The sequence below is a fragment of the Hypanus sabinus genome, chromosome 4 (genome assembly GCF_030144855.1).
Source record: "Hypanus sabinus isolate sHypSab1 chromosome 4, sHypSab1.hap1, whole genome shotgun sequence".
Classification (NCBI taxonomy): Eukaryota; Metazoa; Chordata; class Chondrichthyes; order Myliobatiformes; family Dasyatidae; genus Hypanus; species Hypanus sabinus.
Genome location: NC_082709.1, coordinates 2,141,060 through 2,161,417, shown reverse-complemented (window position 1 = coordinate 2,161,417; position 20,358 = coordinate 2,141,060). Strand labels below are relative to the sequence as shown.

The 20,358-nt window shown below is 40.5% G+C and overlaps 1 protein-coding gene and 1 long non-coding RNA gene across 2 annotated transcripts in view; one reads left to right on the top strand and one right to left on the bottom strand.

Annotated features, from left to right (window-relative positions):
• nckap5l (NCK-associated protein 5-like) overlaps positions 1–20,358 on the bottom strand; it is a 954,759-nt gene that overhangs the window by 813,536 nt on the left and 120,865 nt on the right. The window lies entirely within an intron of this gene.
• The window catches only part of LOC132392447 (uncharacterized), a 36,345-nt gene that overhangs the window by 10,510 nt on the left and 5,477 nt on the right, over positions 1–20,358 (top strand). The window contains exons 3-5 of the long non-coding RNA XR_009511540.1: positions 8,377–8,535; positions 10,167–13,264; positions 18,062–18,156. This is a non-coding gene — a long non-coding RNA (uncharacterized LOC132392447). The remainder of the gene's footprint in view (positions 1–8,376; positions 8,536–10,166; positions 13,265–18,061; positions 18,157–20,358) is intronic.

Sequence of the window (20,358 nt, the reverse complement as noted above, 5' to 3'; positions counted from 1 at the left end):
CTCCTCCCTTGCCTCCCACAGTAGCCTGGGGTACATCCCATCTAGTCTTGGTGACTTATCCAACTTGATGCTTTCCGAAAGCTCTAGCACAACCTCTTTCTTAATATCTACATGCTCATGCTTTTCAGTCCACTACACTCACTAAGATCCTTTTCCATAGTGAATACTGAAGTGAAGCAATTATTAAGTATCTCTGCTATTTCCTCCAGTTTTCCTTAATCCTGCCTGCCAAGGCCTTCTCATGGCCCCTTCTGGCTCTCCTAATTTCCTTCTTAAACTCCTTCCTGTTAGCCTTGTAATCTTCTAGATCTCTAACATTACCTAGATCTCTGAACCTTTCATAAGCTTTTCTTTTCTTCTTGACTAGATTTACTACAGCCTTTGTACACCACGGTTCCTGTACCCCACCATAACTTCCTTTCTGAAACATCTAAAGCCTGGCACTTGAAGTAGTCGTTCCTGCCCCTGTACCATCTAAGTATCTGTCATGGTCACAATATCATAGCTCCAAGTGCTGATCTACGCTGTAAGCTCATTCGCTTTATTCACGATACCCCTCGCATTAAAATAGACACATCTCAAACCAATGGACTAGCACATCCCTTCTCTATTACCTGCCTATCCTCCCTTCGCACTGTCTCCAAGCTTTCTCTATTTGTGAGCCAACCTCCCTTTCCTCCGTCACTTCAGTTCAGTTCCCACCCCCCCAGCAATTCTAGTTTACCACTCTCTCCGCTGCTTGGCCCACACCCTTACTTGTACCACTTACTATGTAGCCACAAAGTCTTGAATAACAACCATTCCGATTTGTTTGGTGAGATCCTGAACATCAAGCACAAGTCTGGCCCATTGTAATGCTTTAACAACTGGTTAAGCATGCACTTACTGGCTATCAAAACTGTCAACATATTGAACCTCTGTAAATGTCTCTGTTGTTCACAAACCTTCAAATACTTTAGGTACATAAATGCTAAAAAAGTATTCAAAACAATTAAAAAGTGCATGATTAGTTTAAAATATTATTATATAAACAAAAAGAATTCAATGCACCTAAAACATACTGTAAGGACACTCAACATTTAAGTGTAATCAATTTAATTCAAAAGCTGTACATCAGCCTGAAGCGTAGCACTCCTACACATTCATTCCTCTTCATTCACGTGAAAGGAGAAGCTGAACTTTACAGTTGGCAGCTTTATCCTTGCTCACTGTTGGGAAATGTCAGGAAACTGACAAATATGATAACTGAATGCACATTTAAGCAATTTTCTTTAAAATCACTGACTGGGTCAGCTGCCAAAGTGTGTATTTCAATTAGAAAATGATATGACACTGGTGAACTTCATGAAGAATTGAGTCCAACATCAGGGAGTGATTCCAAAATCACCACTGGGATCTGGTCAGATTGTATAGAACATATGAATCCTGGACTTTCCAATGGTTACATAAGGCATTTTCATGTGGAAAGAGAGTGGAGCAAGTATTTTTCTTCTCTGGGATTTTAAGCATAGTTAATTGCTGGGAGCAGCTCCCAGCTTTTTCCAATAGTGCAGGGGGGACAGACCTCTCCTATCAGTTGTAAGGAGGAAAGTGTCATTGATGCTGGTGAAGTCCCAGTCCCAGATTCACCTACTGTCAAGCCTTCCATGTAAATTGATTGACTCTGTATGTCAGTCAGCAATGTTTGCTAAAGACTAACTGCCCATGCATACTCACACCCGAACAGGCTCACATGCGTACATACTCAAACATTTAAACTAATTTAATTACATGAGGTGATTATTCCACTTGCCTTAATCCTAACAATTGATTTTCCCCATTCAAGTCAATGGACTTTGTTTCACTCACACACTGGTTTAAATGGGCATGGACTGAGCTGATGAATATCCCAGAATAAAGACCCAGCTATATCTGTAGTGGTTTGACAGGGCAGTGCAGAAGCTGTGTGGTTGTACATCTACCTCTGTGCAGGAATTGACCATATAAGGACATAATCACTGTTAGATTTGTCGTGGATCTTGGTGGAGGATTTGTCCCATTCATTCAGCAAATCACCTGATTTATCATCGCAGTGATGCACATTTAAGTAATTTTTTTCTCAAATCACTGACTGTTTCAGCTGCCAAAATGTCTATTTGAACTAAAACATGAAGCATGAACTCTTCATTATAATAATTGGCACTATCATTGCGCCTGTCAGAGTATTACATTAATCCAACACCCTGGTCTTTAAAAACTTTTTTAGGTCTTTTAGGAATATATTCTGCCTGAGATTTTCCCATTATCACAGTTTTTCAGCTTCCATTTTTATTCATATTGTGAATAGAAATATAAGAACAAATCTTTCTCCTTCATCAGCAATTACAAACTACGGTCATCTGTTTGTACTTTGAATAGAGACTAGATATTAAACTGGAACTTTAATTATTTGCATTCATTTGGAGAATAACCAATCTTGATCCTTTTTCAATCTTTGTTCCAGGCCTATTTTCCCCTGCCATTATAAATGGGAGTTGCATTGTCACATGAAATATTTTAGTCATACTAGTACTAAACTGCAGTTCATAGTTTAATTCTACTTACAATGAGAAGCTATGTAATTGTATTCTGATTGTCAGCTGACAGATTTTATAAATGGTGATTTTAAAGTCACATTTACAAACACTAAATGGCTTAACAGACACACGCAGACGTGCACACACGCACACACACATGCACAATAACCGAACGTGGCTGGAGATTGGGAAGTTTCTCTGTGATGATCTTTAGAAGCAGATGTGGGGATATTCCTCCAAGACAGGCAAAACGAGGATGATCCATCAACAGGTAACGCACTCTGAAGGCAGCATGAACATTTCATTCTATCACACCAAGTACAAAGTAAATTTTATCATTAAAGCATATATATGTCACAATATACAACCCTGAGATTGATTTTCCTGTGGGCATACATAGCAAATCTATAGAATAGTAACTGTAACAGGATCAATGGAAGAACAAGCAGAGCGCAGAAGTTCAAATGCAAGTATAAATAAATAGCAATAAATAATGAAAAGATGAGATAATGAGACAAAGAGTTCTTAAAGTGGGAGCATTGGTTGCAGGAACATTTCAGTAATGGGGCAAGTGAAGTAATCCCCTTTTATTCAAGAGGGGTATAAAATACCATTCATACTGAAGGAATACCATTCATACCTTCATTATATCCTCTGGGACATGTGAAGCTCCCTGAATGTTAAAACTACTTTTTCACCATTGGACAGTTAATTCCTGGACACTACTAAATTTGCAAAATTTAAGATAATATGAAGCACACATAATAACCATATTCTTTAGTCCTGCTGAGGAAATGTATGTTCCCAAACAGTTTAAGCAGTGATGATTTGGCAGAAGCTAAGAGTGATAATAATTTCATACGTATTTTCACAAATGATGTTTGAAGCTATTTATTCTGATACAGAGTGAAACAGGCCTCTCAGGCCCTTCAAATCATGCTGCCTAGCATCCTCCGAATACTCCAGCAATGACCAATTAACCTACTAACTGCTACGTCTTTGGGCTATGGGAGGAAATCAGAAGACCCAGAGAAAATCCTCACATACAACAGGGAGTGTGCACAGATAGATTCAATGCAAGTTATGTTATACCTAACAGCACCAGTAGACAATAGGGTGGATTGATTTGATAACAATGTGTTGAAAAACGTCCCAAAGGAAATGTAAAATCCGCAAACAAAAATAGATAGCGGCTAATCTCAACATTAATTATTTTTCACAGACTGCTAAATCAGACTTCTAGGAATCTTTTTTGTTCCTTGGGTAAGCGATACCTGGATTAAGCATCCTGTACAGGCACAAGCTATTATGGAGCCATCAACAACTGAAACTATTCTGAATATTAAATCATAAAATTGTTTGCTCAAAACAATGAACAATTTCTAACACAATTTTAATGTATTTGACTCACAGCTACATAAACAGACATTAGGACAGATAACAAAAATATGGACAAAAGGCTAAAATTTAAGGAGCAAAGGAAGGAACTTCTGTAGAAAAGATTAAGGAAACAATTCCAATGTTTGAAGTCATTATAAAAAGGACCAATAGTAGCATGATGAAAATAAGAAATGTGGAAGCAACTTGATTTGGAGGAATTGAGAAATGTCGGGTCTGCTGGATAGCAGGAGATTGCAATAACAGAGAATGGTATGATGACTGAGCAATCTGTGTACAACCACAATAATTTTAAATTTGTATTTTTCTAAACAAAGGCATTGGTGCTGCTCAGAATACAAAAAGATGTTTGCTGAGCAAATGAAACTAGGTGTCAATTAAGTATCACAAATATGAGGAAATCTACAGATTCTGAAAATCCAAGCAGCACACACAAAATGCAAGAACTCAGCAGATCAGGCAGCATCTATGGAGATGAATAAAGTCAACATGCCTGCATGTTTATTCAATCTATAATGAAGCTGATGAGATTTCTCTCTACGATGTACTCATCAATTATATTTGTGTTTTGACAGCCAAGAATAGATGGCTGCCATTTCATGTTTGGTTTCTGAGTAACATGGTAATTTGGCAATTTATACCTCTGTGAGGTAGCTTAGATTATCCTGGCAAACACCAGTGAAAATGTTGAGCAATTCAAATGATGCAGCAGCCAAAGATGGCAGGGCAAAGATGAAAGAATCATTTACTGATCTGTGGTAGAGTGTATTCACAAGCAAGATGTTTGCTCGACATGAATACTTCCATCCTGAAGGGAGGGTGGTGCAGTGTAAGAATCAAGACTCAATTTTTGAATGTAGTTCTCTGCTTTTCCATGTTCTGTCAGTCTCTCAGACCCCTAAGGTGGAAACTTTCATAATTCCAATCAGCTCACTTTGGCTCACACAACGTTAATCTCCAGATACCCTGGGAGATGAAATGTTCACTCAATGGTCTTCCACAGATATGAATATTTGGTCTTTCCTAATAAGATTATACTGCAGGTATAAAAATAATAAAGCAACTTTAATTTCCAGAAGTGAAGGGACAGTACTAAGGAAGCATTAAATTTATTTAAAGATTTCCATGTTTTATGTAAAATGCTCCTATGTTTAACACATCATTAACTACAAATCATTTATTTCTGCTGATTTAAGTCACTGAAAAGACGTTAATATGAAATGCAGTGTGCAAAGTACAAATTTGCCTTGCAACAAGGTGGAAGAAGTTCATTCACCTCACATCACTGTCTTAAATGTTTAACTTTGACTTTGGTCACGTGAGAAACTCACACTTTTCACTTTAGAACTTAGTGGGCAGCAAAGTACTGAACTGCAACAAGACTGGACAACTCTGTATAAGTCAGCTCAATGTTTGCTGCAAGTTTTCTGAAGTAATTGTATTACATTTGGGGATGAGGGACTAACTTGGTCCTCTTGCAAGATTTTGTCTTTTGCTTCTTCTAATGCAGACCAGCAGTATCATGACACCAGAACTAAAGAGCCTGTCACAGATCAGTTTTACAGGCTGTTTTCTCAGAAGACCTTCTTAACTTAAACAAAAATAAACCAAAAAAAAAACAGTATATATTTACTATATGTTTTCACACACACACACCTTCTGTCACATGAAGGGTACAAAAAAATGAAACAATATCTTCCTCATAACAGAACTGTTTATCATTATATTAGGAACTTTTATATATTTAAAGTTATTTTTATGTTTGCAATATCAGTTTTCAGTTAAAGCACAGGATATAGAACAGTACAGTGCCTTCAGCCCACAATGCTGTACAGACCCTTTCACCTATTCCAAAATCAATCTAAATATTGTGCAACTTTCTATCTGTAATGTCCCTGAGGCAATACAATTTACGTAAACAGAACACTGATCAAAACTAAGTGAAAGCTACGATGGAAAAACCACAAATGTTGGAAAAATGATGTCAGTTTAATCAAGTTTATATATTATTTATCTCAAATATTTTCCCTGTGCTCAAAATGCATTTAAAAACGTAAGCAGCAACTAGTGTGCAAACTGTACACTTTTCCCCTGAAAGAAAACTCACAACAAAAAACACAACATCTGTGGACTAAACATGAAAGTTCAATTTTGACAATCTGTTTCAGACCAGAAAGAGCAAGAATTTATATATTTTTATGAGCTTACCTCAATGGTGATTAAAAAAGTACAATCCTCAAAGTTCAAAGAAAAATATTTCTGTGACTAGGAGCAATTTCACAGTCATTGGAAAAAAACAAATAGCATATCTCAGCTGCATAAAGCCAAAAGATTAAGTCTGGATAGCTTTAAATCCTTTATTTTTTCTTCTGTGTTTCTCCTGATAGTAGACCAAGATTGTGTACAAACTGCTATTCTTTCATTATACGACTAACTATTCATAACTTGCACATTCTTCACTCAGTCACATTGCAAAGAATTAAGCATGGTTCAGCAGTCCAAATCCAGCCCCTTATGACTCTGACATAATAGAAGTAGGGGAGGTAGAGAATAAAATTCCATTAGTGTTTTTCCAATTAAATTGTGTTTTGAAAATACTTACCAGTGTTGATGAGGCTCAGTGAATTCTTTTTGTTCTTATTGCTTTCTCTGAAGTACAGGTAAAATCATGAGAACAGCACACTTTTTGAAATTTTACTTATAGCAAAGGGAATAGATTGATTTTCAGAACTTCAGAATCAGAATCAGAATCAGGGGTTTAATATCCCCAGTATGTATGTATATGTATGTGTGTATATTAATTTGTACATATAAATTAAATAAGTTATGCAAAGAGACAGCAAAAAAATTGTGTTCAGTTCATTGTCCATTCAGAAATCTGGTGTAGACATGAAGAAACTGATCCTGAAACATGGAGTGTGTAGCTTCAGGCTCCTGTGCCTCCTTGATTTAAAAAAATGAATAGAGGGAATGTCCTACGTGATGGGGGTCCTTTTTGAGCCATTGCATTTTGAAGGTGTCTTTGATGCTGGGAGGATGTTGTCCATGATAGAAATGACTGATTTTAGAACTTCCTGCAGCTTTTTCCGATTCTATGCACTGACTGGGCCATTTCCCCCACCCCCCCCCCCTCCACACCAGATGGTGATGCAACAAGTTAGAATGTGCTCCATGGTACATCTATAGAAATTTGATAATATACGAAGTCTCCTCAAGCTTCTAATGAAATATAGTATAGGCAGTATCCTGATTTCTTTGTAATCACTTGAATTACAACAAACTGAGAACTGAGGGTCCCTGCGCAGGATTCCCTAAAGCAGAATTAGCAGGTTGAGTCTGTGACCGTAAGAGCAGAATGTGGTCATACGCCCATTCAGTCTGCTCTGCCATTTTAACATTCATGATCCAATTTTCCTCTCAGCACCAATCTCCTGCCTTCTCCACATAACCCTTCATGCCCTGACCAGTCAAGAATCTATCAATCTCTGCCTTAAATATACAAAAAGACTTGGCCTCTACAGTTGCATATGGCAAATTATTCCACAGTTTCACCACTCTATGGCTAAAGAAATTCTTCCTCATCTCCATTCTAAAAGGATGCCGCTCTATTCTGAGGCTGCATCCTCTGGTCTTAGACTCTCCCACCATAGAAAACATCATCTCCACATCCATTCTATTAAGGCCTTTCACCATTCACTAGGCTTCAATGGGGTCACCCCTCATTCTTCTGAATTCTAGTGAATACAGGCCCAGAGACATCAGATGCTTCACATGACAAACCATTCAATCCTGGAATAATGTCATGAACATCCTTTGAACCTTCTCCAGTTTCATCACGTCCTTTCTAAGATAAGGCACCCAAACCTGCTCACAATACTCCAAGTGTTACCAGTTTTTTATAAACTTTCAACATTACATCCTTTTATACTTAGTCCTTTTGAAATGAATGCTAATGTTGCATTTGGCTTCCGCACCACAGACTGAACCTGCAAATTAACCTTTAGGGAGTCCTGCACAAGGACTTCCAAGTCTCTTTTTGTCTCAGATATTTGTATTTTCACTCTATTTAGAAAACAGTCAACCTTTTCCATTCTTCAATCAAAGTTAATGACCATATACTTCCCAACAGTGCATTCCATTTGCCATGTTTTTTTGCCGGTTCTCTTAAATTGTCTAAGTCCTTCTTTAGCCTCTCTACTTCCTCAAAACTACCTGCCTCTCCACCTATCTTCATATCATCTGCAAATTTTGCAACAAAGCCTTCAACTTCATTATTCAAATTATTGGCTTATAACTTAAAAAGAATTGATCACAACAAAGACCCCTGCAGAGCACCACGAACCATCTGCAGCCAGTCAGGAAAGACTCACTTTATTTTCATTCTCTGCCTCCTACTAATCAGCCACTCCTTTATCCATGATAGAATCTTTGCTGTAATTCCATGGGCTCATAGCTTGTTAAGCAGCCTCATGTGTGGCACCTTGTCAAAGGCCTTCTGAAAATCCAAGTATACACCATCAATCAATTCTCCTTTGTCCATCCTGCTTGCTGCTTCTTCAAAGAATTCCAACAGATTTGTCAGGTAAGATTTTCCCTTGAGCAATCCATGCTGAATACGGCCTATTTTATCATGTGCCTCCAAGTGCATTGAAACCACATCCTTGACAATTGACTCCAACCTCTTTCCCACCTCTGATGTCAGACTAACTGGCCTATAGTTTTCTTTCTTCTGCCTCACTCTCTTCTTGAAGAGAAGATTGACATTTGCAATTTTCTGGTCTTTTAGAACCATTCCAGAATCTAGTGATTCTTGAAAGATCATTACTAATGCCTCCATAATCTCTTCATCCACATCTTTCAGAAACCTGGGGTGTACACCAGCTGGTGCAGGTGACCTATCTACCTTCAGACCTTTTGGTTTCCCTAGAAATTTCTCTCCAGTAATGGAAACTTCACACACTTCATGCCTCCTGACACTTGGAACTTCCACCATACTGCTAGTGTTTTCCACAGTGAAACTGCTGCAAAATACTTATTCAGTTCCTCCTCTATTTTGTTGTTCCCCCAGTACTAACTGTCCAGCATCATTTTCCAGCGGACTGATATCCATTCTTGCCTTTCTCTTACACTTTATGTATCTGAAGAAACTTTTGGTATCCTCTTCAATATTATTGGCTAGCTTACTTTTGTATTGGTGAGAAAGGCAAATGCAAGCAACACACACAAAACACTGAAGGAACTCAGCAGGCCAGGCAGCATCTATGTAAAAGAGTATTGTCGATGTTTCCCCAAAACATCAACTACACCTTTTTCCATAGATGCTGACTGGCCTGATTTACAAGGATGTTGCCTGGATTGGGGAGCATGCCTTATGAGAACAATTCGAGTGAACTCGGCCTTTTCTCCTTGGAGCAACGGAGGAATAGAGGTGACCTGATAGAGGTGTATAGGATGATGAGAGGCATTGATCGTGTGGATAGTCAGAGGCTTTTTCCCCGGGCTGAACTGGCTAGCACGAGAGAGTACAGTTTTAAGGTGCTTGGAAGCAGGTACAGAAGAGTTGTCAGGGGTAAATTTTTTTACGCAGAGAGTGGTGAGTGCGTGGACTGGGCTGCCAGCGATGGTGGTGAAGGTGGAAACGATAGGGTCTTTTAAGAGGCTCCTGGGTAGGTACATGGAGCTCAGAAAAATAGAGGATTATGGGTAAGCCTAGGTAATTTCTAAAGTAAGTACATGTTCAGCACAGCATTGTGGGCCATAGGGCCTGTATTATGTTATAGATTTTCTATGTTTCATGTTTCTCAATAAGAAAGAGATGTTATTTCTGATCTGAATTGACTGTGGTCTCCCGTGGGGAAGTCAAGGGATCCAGTTGCAGAGGGAGATACAGAAGATGAGGTTTTGGAGCTTGTTGATTAGAACTGAGGGTACGAGCTGTAATCAATCAACAGCAGCCTGTCATAGATATTATTATTGTCCAGATGACCTGAGGTCAAGTGGAGAACCAGTAAGACTGCATCCTCAGTAGACCGGTTGTGGCGATAGGCAAATTGCAATGGGTCTAGGTCTTTGCTTAGGCAGGAGTTGATTCTGGCCATGACCAACCTCTCAAAGCACTTCAGCATAGTAAATGTGAATGTAATTGAGCAATAGTCATTGCAATTCAACCTGCTCTTCTAGGTCATTGGCATGATTGTTCCCCTTTTGAAACAGGTGGGGACTGCTGACAGCAACAGTGAGAGATGGAAGATGTCCTTGAACACGTCCACCAGTTGGTTGGCATAGGTTTATGGAGCACTACCAGGTACCCTGTCAGCGTCAGATGCCTTGCAGGGGTTCACTCTCTTGAAAGATGTTCTGAAGTTGCCCACCAAGACAGAGATCATAGGGTCATCAGATGCTGCAGGGATCAGCACAGGTGTTATTATATTCCCCCTTTCAAAGCATGCATAAAAGGTGTGAGCTCATCTGAGAGTGAAGCATTAGAGCCATTTCTGATGTGAGGTTTCAATTTGGAATTTTTTTTTTGCTCTTCAATTAGCCTTCCGATTCTTGTACCTGGAATTTTTGTTTAGTTCTTACCAGTGTGCAACCACCTGGTAAATGGACTACTCCTCCAGGTACTGCCTTCAGCTCTTCCATACACTGAGTTGTTGGCCTCACCCCTCACCACCAATGTCAATTTTTCTTCCTAATAAAGCCTTTATGCAGATTTTCCTGCCACTGGAGAGCTGCTTCCACAAATTGAAAGAAGCCCATTCCACCATACAGTGACAAGCAGAAACTGCTGACGCCAAAACTTAATTTCAAAATATGAGTAAAGTTAACAAAATTAATGAAAATAAAATTTGAAAAGGATCAACTTGTTTTTCTCAAAATTACATTGCAGATGATAAAAACACTCATTTACTTCCCACGTGAAATCCAAACCATTGAATCAACTTAATGCCAAAAGTTTTCAGATTGAAACAGAATCTTTCCTCTCTCTGGGTATAAAGAAAATCTTACAGACAGAGTCATGTCCCTAAGCACATGCTTGAAGGAAAACAGCAATTGAAGCAGGAACTGAACAACACAGAGATATGAATGGGGTCATGCTAAAGTTTAGATGTTCTTTTTTATAGTAATAAACCTTTCTGAAACTGAAATGCAACTCCATAGACATGACAACAGTTTTCATAATATTGGAAAACCAAGCTTACATAATAATCAAAGTTTTGTCAGTTCAACACCCACAAGAAGCACAACTTCAACAGTTATTTTTGATTTCCTACTAAATAGCACAACTGCTAGTTTGCACACATTTCCATGTTTAGCAATTCAGAGGTCAGAATAATAGTAAAATGCAAAGAACAAATTTGTAATACATCTCCAGATGTGTTTTGCATAAACACATTAATTTATCAAGGTAAAACAATCTACATGGATAACAGGAATCAATGAAATTTGCGGGACATTATATTGGCATACCCTCATGTAAAAGCACATTTCAGACTGAATTTCAATATCCGTTCTTTAAAAATGATTTAAAATGCATTATACTGAAATCTTTTTGCTTGCAAAAATTAATTAAGTACTGAAAATTGTGGAGATGCCTAACAGGTTCAGCAGTATCAGTGGAATGAGATATTTTAGTTCCATGACCTTTCATTTGGAGCCTTGAGTTTGAATCAGTTTTCATCTGAATTCAAGAAGGATCAGCCATGTGATTCATTTCCTTGCTTAAGAATCAGGTTTAATATCAATGGCATATCTAGTGAAATTTGTTGATATATGCGCTATTAGAGATTGGTTGGTATGACATTGTGGGCAACACTGAGTCATGGCTGAAAGAAGGCCATAGTTGGGAGCTTAACATCAAAGAATATAATCTGTATTGAAAGGACAGGTAGAAGGTCATAGGCGGTGGTGTGATTCTGTTAGCAAGAGATGGAATTACATCTTTAGAAAGAGGTGACATAGGGTCAGAGAATGTTGAATCCTTCTGGGTGCAGTTAAGAAACTGCAAGGGTAAAAAACCATAATGGGAATCAAATATAGGCCTCCAAATAGTAGCCAAGATGTGGGGCTGCGATTGCAATGGGACCAGGAAAAGGCATATAATAAGGAAAATGACACAATTTTAATGGGGGATTTCAATATGCAAGGGGATTGGGAAAATCAGGTTGATGTCAGATCGCAAGAGAGGGAATTTGTTGAATGCCTGCGAGATGGCTTTTTAGAGCAGTTCGTGCTTGAGCTTACTCAGGGAAAGGCCATCTTAGACTGGGTGTTGTGTAATAACCCAGATCTTATGAGGGAGCTTAACATAAAGGAACACTAAGGAGATAGTGAGTATAATATGATTGAATTCATACTGCAATCTGAGCAGGAGAAGCATAACTCACATGTATCATTATCACGATGGAATAAAGGGAATTACAGAGGCATGAGAGGAGCTTGCCCAGGTGGATTGACGGAGGATACTGGCAGGGATGACGGCAGAGCAGAGATGGCTGAAGATTCTGGGATTAGTTCACAAGATGCAGGATAGATATGTCCCACAGAAGATGTTTGCAAATGGCAGGGGTAGTGTTATGAATGCACCACAGCTCTGAGGGGCCAAAGGGTGTGGGGGAGCCCCCTCCTTTGTGAGAATCACAAGAGCATTATTGGGTTGTGTCTGAGGACCCAGGAAATGAGAGAGAGAGACCTGGCCATTGTCTCCTGGAGACCACGTTTGTGGATTGGGGACTATGCTACGTGCAAGCCCTCGGGCAAAGTGGGCTGGTTGAGAGAGAGATTGCATCATCCCAACCTGACTGACATCTGAGACCCCATGAGGAAGTATAAAAGAGGGTCTGGGGGAACAACCCCTTTCAGACGCTCCAGAAGAAACGCTAGCGATCCCATAATAGCGGGAAACCATTTGAAGGAAGCCACATGCGTTCGGTTCCCTTGCCTGGGGGCTGGTGGCTGGTACCACGGAAAATGACTTGGAACTAACAACGGGGAACCAACTCCACCAACGCAACGGATTGGCCTCATAAAAGTCCCGGGCAAGTTTAAAACCGTCTCTCTCTTAAACCCAAAAGCTGCAGCTTGAAAGGACAGTGACTTCTATCTTTCCTTCGGACAATACAATATCCCCTAGACAAACGACAGAGCTATTGCTTAATTGATGATTATTATTATACCCGCGTTTTTTGATTGAGTATTGACAACGTATTTTATTTGAATGTTTGTATTAATCTTATTTTTGTGCCCCTTTATAAATAAAGACTTTTAAAAATAGTACCATCAGACTTCAACGGGCCTCTCTATCTTTGCTGGTAAGTGACCCAGTTACGGGGTTCGTAACAGTAGGAAAACGTGACTGACATGGGGAGTTAAGATCTGCATAAATGCCAAGTAAAGGGCAGATAAGGTAGCAAAAGTAAGTGGGAAAATGGATGATTGAGAAGCTTTTAAAATCCAACAGAAGGCACCTAGAAAAGCAATAAGAAGGGAAAAGATGAAATATGAAGGCAAACTAGCCAATAATATAAAGTAAGATACTAAAATGTTGTTATGCTATATAAAGAGTAAAAGGGAGGTGAGAGTTGATGTTGGACCAATAGAAAATGCTGCTGAGGTAGTACTGGGGGACAAAGATATGGCAGGTGAACTTAATGAGTACTTTGCATCAGTGTTAGGTAGGAAATACCTGGATAATTATCCACAACAATAAAGGAATGAAGATAATTGATTGAGTAAGAAACTTGGAGGTGAAGCTATTACAATAAATTTTACTGGTAGAAAATAAAGAGTGGGAGTAGAGTACATTGTTGCAGAGTTCCTATTTAATTCTGCACATGGTAGCTTCTATGTTCTGTAGTGGAGGAAGTATGAACAGAATCTGGTCAGAAGAATTGCTTTCTCCTGGGTAACACCCTGTCTGCTGCAATAAACACCCATCCTTGGAAATGGTGAGTAATCCTTTACCTTACTGACTTGAAACTGAAGAGATTTTAAAGAATCAGAAATGATGCAGTCAGCAGTCTTTACCAAATTGCTTCTAATTGTAGAGCTGTTTTGGTTGGTCCTGGAGAGTTTGTAGCCAGGGTGGTTGCTAACACATTGATTGCTTGTGGGGTGGGTGTGCAGAAGAAGTTGTATAAAGAGGAAATGGTTAAAGGTCAGGAGAGATGCTGGGGTTTCTCTTGTTTGACATGGAATTATGATGTTGTAGCTATTAGTGAAACATGGTTGCAGGAAGGGTGTGATTGGCAACTAAATATTCCTGGATTTAGTTGCTTCAGGTGTGATAGAGTAGGAGGGGCCAGAGGAGGAGGTGTTGCATTGCTTGTCCGAGAAAATCTTATGGCGGTGCTTTGGAAGAATAGATTAGAGAGCTCCTCTAGGGAGACCATTTGGGTGGAATTGAAGAATGGGAAAGGTGCAGTAACACTGATAGGAGTGTATTATAGGCCACCTAAAGGGGCGCGTGAGTTGGAAGAGCAAATGTGTAAGGAGATAGCAGATATTTGTAGTAAACACAAGGTGGTGATTGTGGGAGATTTTAATTTTCCACACGTAGACTGGGAAGCTCATTCTGTAAAAGGGCTGGATGGTTTAGAGTTTGTGAAATGTGTGCAGGATAGTTTTTTGCAACAATACATAGAAGTACCGACTAGAGATGGGGCAGTGTTGGATCTCCTGTTAGGGAATGCGATAGGTCAGCTGACAGATGTATGTGTTGGGGAGCACTTCGGGTCCAGTGATCACAATAGCATTAGCTTCAATATAATTATGGAGAAGGACAGGATTGGACCTAGAGTTGAGATTTTTGATTGGAGAAAGGCTAACTTTGAGGGGATGCGAAGGGATTTAGAGAGAGTGGATTGGGTCAAGTTGTTTTATGGGAAGGATGTAATAGAGAAATGGAGGTCATTTAAGGGTGAAATTATGAGGGTACAGAATCTTTATGTTCCTGTTAGGGTGAAAGGAAAGGTTAAAGGTTTGAGAGCACCATGGTTTTCAAGGGATATTAGAAATTTGGTTCAGAAAAAGAGGGATGTCTACAATAGATATAGGCAGCATGGAGTAAAGGAATTGCTTGAGGAGTATAAAGAATGTAAAAGGAATCTTAAGAAAGAGATTAGAAAAGCTAAAAGAAGATATGAGGTTGGTTTGGCAAATAAGGTGAAAGTAAATCCGAAAGGTTTCTACAGTTATATTAAAAGCAAGAGGATAGTGAGGGATAAAATTGGCCCCTTAGAGAATCAGAGTGGTCAGCTATGTGTGGAACCGAAGGAGATGGGAGAGATTTTGAATGATTTCTTCTCTTCGGTATTCACTAAGGAGAAGGATATTGAATTGTCTAAGGTGTGGGAAACAAGTAAGGAAGTTATGGAACCTATGACAATTAAAGAGGTGGAGGTACTGGCGCTTTTAAGAAATTTAAAAGTGGATAAATCTCCAGATCCTGACAGGATATTCCCCAGGACCTTGAGGGAAGTTTGTGTAGAAATAGCAGGAGCTCTGACGGAGATCTTTAATATGTCATTAGAAACGGAGATTGTGCCAGAGGATTGGCGTATTGCTCATGTGGTTCCATTGTTTAAAAAGGGTTCTAGAAGGAAGCCTAGCAATTATAGACCTGTCAGTTTGACATCAGTGGTGGGTAAATTAATGGAAAGTATTCTTAGAGATAGTATTTATAATTATCTGGATAGACGGGATCTGATTAGAAGTAGCCAGCATGGATTTGTGCGTGGAAGGTCATGTTTGACAAACCTTATTGAATTTTTTGAAGAAGTTACGGGGAATGTTGACGAGGGTAAGGCAGTGGATGTAGTCTATATGGACTTCAGCAAAGCCTTTGACAAAGTTCCACATGGAAGGTTAGTTAAGAAGGTTCAGTCATTAGGTATTAATGCTGGAGTAATAAAATGGATTCAACAGTGGCTAGATGGGAGATGCCAGAGAGTAGTGGTGGATAATTGTTTATCGGGATGGAGGCCGGTGACTAGCGGGGTGCCTCAGGGATCTGTTTTGGGCCCAATGTTGTTTGTAATATACATAAATGATCTGGATGATGGGGTGGTAAATTGGATTAGTAAGTATGCCGATGATATTAAGGTAGGAGGTGTTGTGGATAATGAGGTGGATTTTCAAAGCTTGCAGGGAGATTTATGCCAGTTAGAAGAATGGGCTGAACGTTGGCAGATGGAGTTTAATGCTGAGAAGTGTGAGGTTCTACATTTTGGCAGGAATAATCCAAATAGAACATACAGAGTAAATGGTAGGGCATTGAGGAATGCAGAGGAACAGAGATCTAGGAATAACTGTGCATAGTTCCCTGAAAGTGGAGTCTCATGTAGATAGGGTGGTGAAGAGGGCTTTTGGAATGCTGGCATTTATAAATCAAAGCATTGAGTACAGAAGTTGGGATGTAATGCTAAAGTTGTACAAGGCATTGGTAAGGCCAAATTTGGAATATTGTGTGCAGTTCTGGTCACCGAATTATAGGAAAGATATCAATAAATTAGAGAGAGTGCAGAGACGATTTACTAGGATGTTACCTGGGTTTCAGCAATTAAGTTACAGAGAAAGGTTGAACAAGTTAGGTCTCTATTCATTGGAGCGTAGAAGGTTGAGGGGGGATTTGATCGAGGTATTTAAAATTTTGAGAGGGATAGATAGAGTTGACGTGAACAGGCTGTTTCCATTGAGAGTAGGGGAGATTCAAACTAGAGGACATGATTTGAGAGTTAGGGGGCAGAAGTTTAAGGGAAACACGAGGGGGTATTTCTTTACTCAAAGAGTGATAGCTGTGTGGAATGAGCTTCCTGTAGAAGTAGTAGAGGCCAGTTCAGTTGTGTCATTTAAGGTAAAATTGGATAGGTATATGGACAGGAAAGGAGTGGAGGGTTATGGGCTGAGTGCAGGTAGGTGGGACTAGGTGAGATTAAGGGTTCAGCACAGACTAGGAGGGCCAAGATGGCCTGTTTCCGTGCTGTGATTGTTATATGGTTATATAAGTAACCAGCAGGGTGGACAAAGGAGAGACAGTGGGTGTCATTCACTTGGATTTTCAAAAGGCATTTGATAAAGTGCCGCACATGAGGCTTCTTAACAAGATAAAATCCTGTGACATTACAGGAAAGATACTGGCATGGATAAAGGAATGGCTGACGGGCAGGCGGCAGCAAGTGGGAATAAAGGGGACCTTTTCTGGTTGGTTGCCAGTGACAAATGTTGTTCCTCAGGGCTCAGAAACAGGACTGCTACTTTTCACATTGTCAGTAATTTAGTTAATGGAATTGATGGCATTGTGGCAAAGTTTGTGGATGATACGAATATAGGTGAAAGGGTAGGTAGTGCTGAGGAAGCAATGCATTTGTAGCAGGACTTAGACAAATTGGAAGAATGGGCATAAAAGTAGCAGATGGAATACAGTGTTGGGAAATGTATGATAATGTATTTTGGTAAAAGGAACAATAGTGCAGACTATTATCTAAATGAGGAGAAGGTTCAAACATCGGAGGTGTAGAGGGACTTAGGAGTTCTCGTGCAAGGCTCCCAGAAGGTTAATTTACAGGTTGTATCTGTGGTAAAGAAGGCAAATGCAATGTTGTTATTTATTTCAAGGGGAATAGAATATAAAAGTGAGTAGATAATGCTGAGTCTTTATAAAACACTAGTTAGGCTGCATTTCAAGTATTGTCAGCAGTTTTGGCCCCCATATCTCAGAAATATGTCATTGGACAGAGTTTCACAAGGATAATTCTGGGAATGAAGGGGTTAACATAAGAGAAGCATCTGGCAGCTTTGGGTCTGTACTCACTGGAATTCAGAAGAATGCGGGGGGATCTTTCCCAACTTGGGTATGTATAAAGTAGAAGATTATATTTTCTTGATTAGTAGGACGTCAAAGGGTATGGGGAGAAGTCAGGAGATTATGGTTGAGAGGGATATTAAGTTAGCTATGATGGAATGGTGAAGCAGAGACAATGGGCCGAGGGGCTTAATTCTACTTCTATGTCTTCTGGCCTTATGAATTCACTGATTTATTTCCAGTTCTCCAATTCCTAAGGCAGTATTTCTCATCCTTCCCATTTGTGTCCTGGCTTACAAAACTCTAGGTCCTTGCATTCGGATTATCCACGCCTGGGATCTGTTGTGGAAAGCTGCTTGGTAACCACACTATCCAATGTCAGTGCTCTCATTTGCTTTTCAGGTAAGTCACCCATATCATCCCTATGAGGTAATGTGTAGAAAGGTTTCCAATCACACGATTAGACCACCAGCTCCACTACAATAAGTCTTGAAGCAGGGTTTCAACCAAAAACATTGACAATTTTGGAGAAGGATGTCGGAGGAGCAGAACGGGAGTGTGGTGGGAGCCATTTTGATCTTTTCTTATTCACATCAGAGTTAAGAGAGGCAGGACTGCGCAGGCGTGTGACATCAGGCAGTGAAGCCGGGAAGATTTAAAAAAGACACAGCCTTAAACAGAGGGCAGCGTCGTTTGTGGGCAGCGGTGTGAGCCAGGAGCAGAGTGAAGGCTGAAGGGCGTTGGCTCAACGGGCTTAGGCGGAAGCGGGCAAGGCAAGGTAGGTTTAGGTTTCAGGTTCTCAGTGTCGGATGTGGGAGGTCCTGGAGTCTCCAAGCCTCCCGGAAGTCCATATCTGGGCCAGGTGCGCCGAGCTGCAGCTCCTAAGGGACCGTGTTAGGGAACTGGAGCTGTGGTTCGATGACCTTCGTCTGGTCACGGAGAGTGAAGAGATAATAGAGAAGAGTTACAGGCAGATGGTCATATTGGGACCATGGGAGGCAGACATGTGTGTCACAGTTAGGAGGGGGAAGGGAAAGAGTCAGGTACTAGAGAGTACCCCTGTGGCTGTACCCCTTGACAATAAGTACTCCTGTTTGAGTACTGTTGGGGGAGGACAGCCTACCTGGTGGGAGTGACAGTGGCCATGCCTCCGGCACAGAGTCCGGCCCTGTGGCTCAGAAGGGTAGGGAAAGGAAGAGGAAGGCTGTAGTAATAGGGGACTCGATAGTTAGGGGGTCAGATAGGCGATTCTGTGGATGCAATCAGGAGACCCGGATGGTAGTTTATCTCCCTGGTGCCAGGGTCCAGGATGTTTCTGATCGCGTCCAAGATATCCTGAAGTGGGAGGGTGAGGAGCCAGAGGTCGTGGTACAAATAGGTACCAATGACATAGGTAGGAAAAGGGAAGAGGTCCCAAAAGGAGAATATAGGAAGTTAGGAAAGCAGTTGAGAAGAAGGACCGCAAAGGTAGTAATCTCGGGATTACTGCCTGTGCCACTCGACAGTGAGAGTAGAAATGGAAGAGGTAGAGGATAAATGCGTGGCTGAGGGATTGGGGCAGGGGGCAGGGATTCAAGTTTCTGGATCATTGGGACCTCTTCTGGGGCGGGTGTGACCTGTACAAAAAGGACAGGTTACACTTGAAACCTAGGGGGACCAATATCCTGGTGGAAAGGTTTAATAGAGCTGTTAGGGAGGGTTTAAACTAATTTGGCAGGGGGATGGGAACCAGAATGATGGAGCGGAGGAGAGGGAAAACAGAAATAGATCTAAGGTAGTGAGCAGTAAGGATGTCAGGAAGGACAGGCAGGTGATGGAGCAAATTTGCAGCCATTGGGATGAGTTGCAGTGCAATCAATACAAAAAGTACCAAATACTGGAATTAAGGTGTTATACTTAAATGCACGCAGCATAAGGAATAAGATAGATGATCTTGTCGTACAGATACAGATTGGTAGGTATGATATTGTGGCCATCACTGAGACATGGCTAAAGGATGCATGTCTCTGGGAGCTGAACATCCAAGGATACATGATGTATCAGAAGGATAGGCAGGTAGGTAGAGGGGGTGGTGTGGTTTTAATGGTAAGAAATGATATTAAATCATTAGAAAGTGTTGACATAGGATCAGAAGGTACAGAATCTTTATGGGTTGAGCTAAGAATTTGCAGTGGTAAAAGGACCTTGATGGCAGTTATCTGCAGGCCTCCAAACAGCTGCAGTGATGTGGGCTATGAATTACAACAGGAAATAGAAAAAGTTTGCCAGAAGGGCGGTGTTATGATAATTGTAGGGGATTTTAACATGCGAGTGGATTGGGAAAATTAGGTCGGCACTGGATCTCAAGAGAGAGAATTTGTAGAATATCTAAGAGGTGGCTTTTTAGAACAGCTTGTTGTTGAGCTCACTAGGGGATTGGCTGTACTGGATTGGGTATTGTGTAATGAACCAGAGGTGATTAGAGAGATGGAAGTGAAGGAACCCTTAGGAGGCAGTGATCACAACATGATTGAGTTCACTGTGAAATTTGAGAAGGAGAAGCCGAAATCCGATGTGTCGGTATTTCAGTGGAGTAAAGGAAATTACAGTGGCATGAGAGAGGAA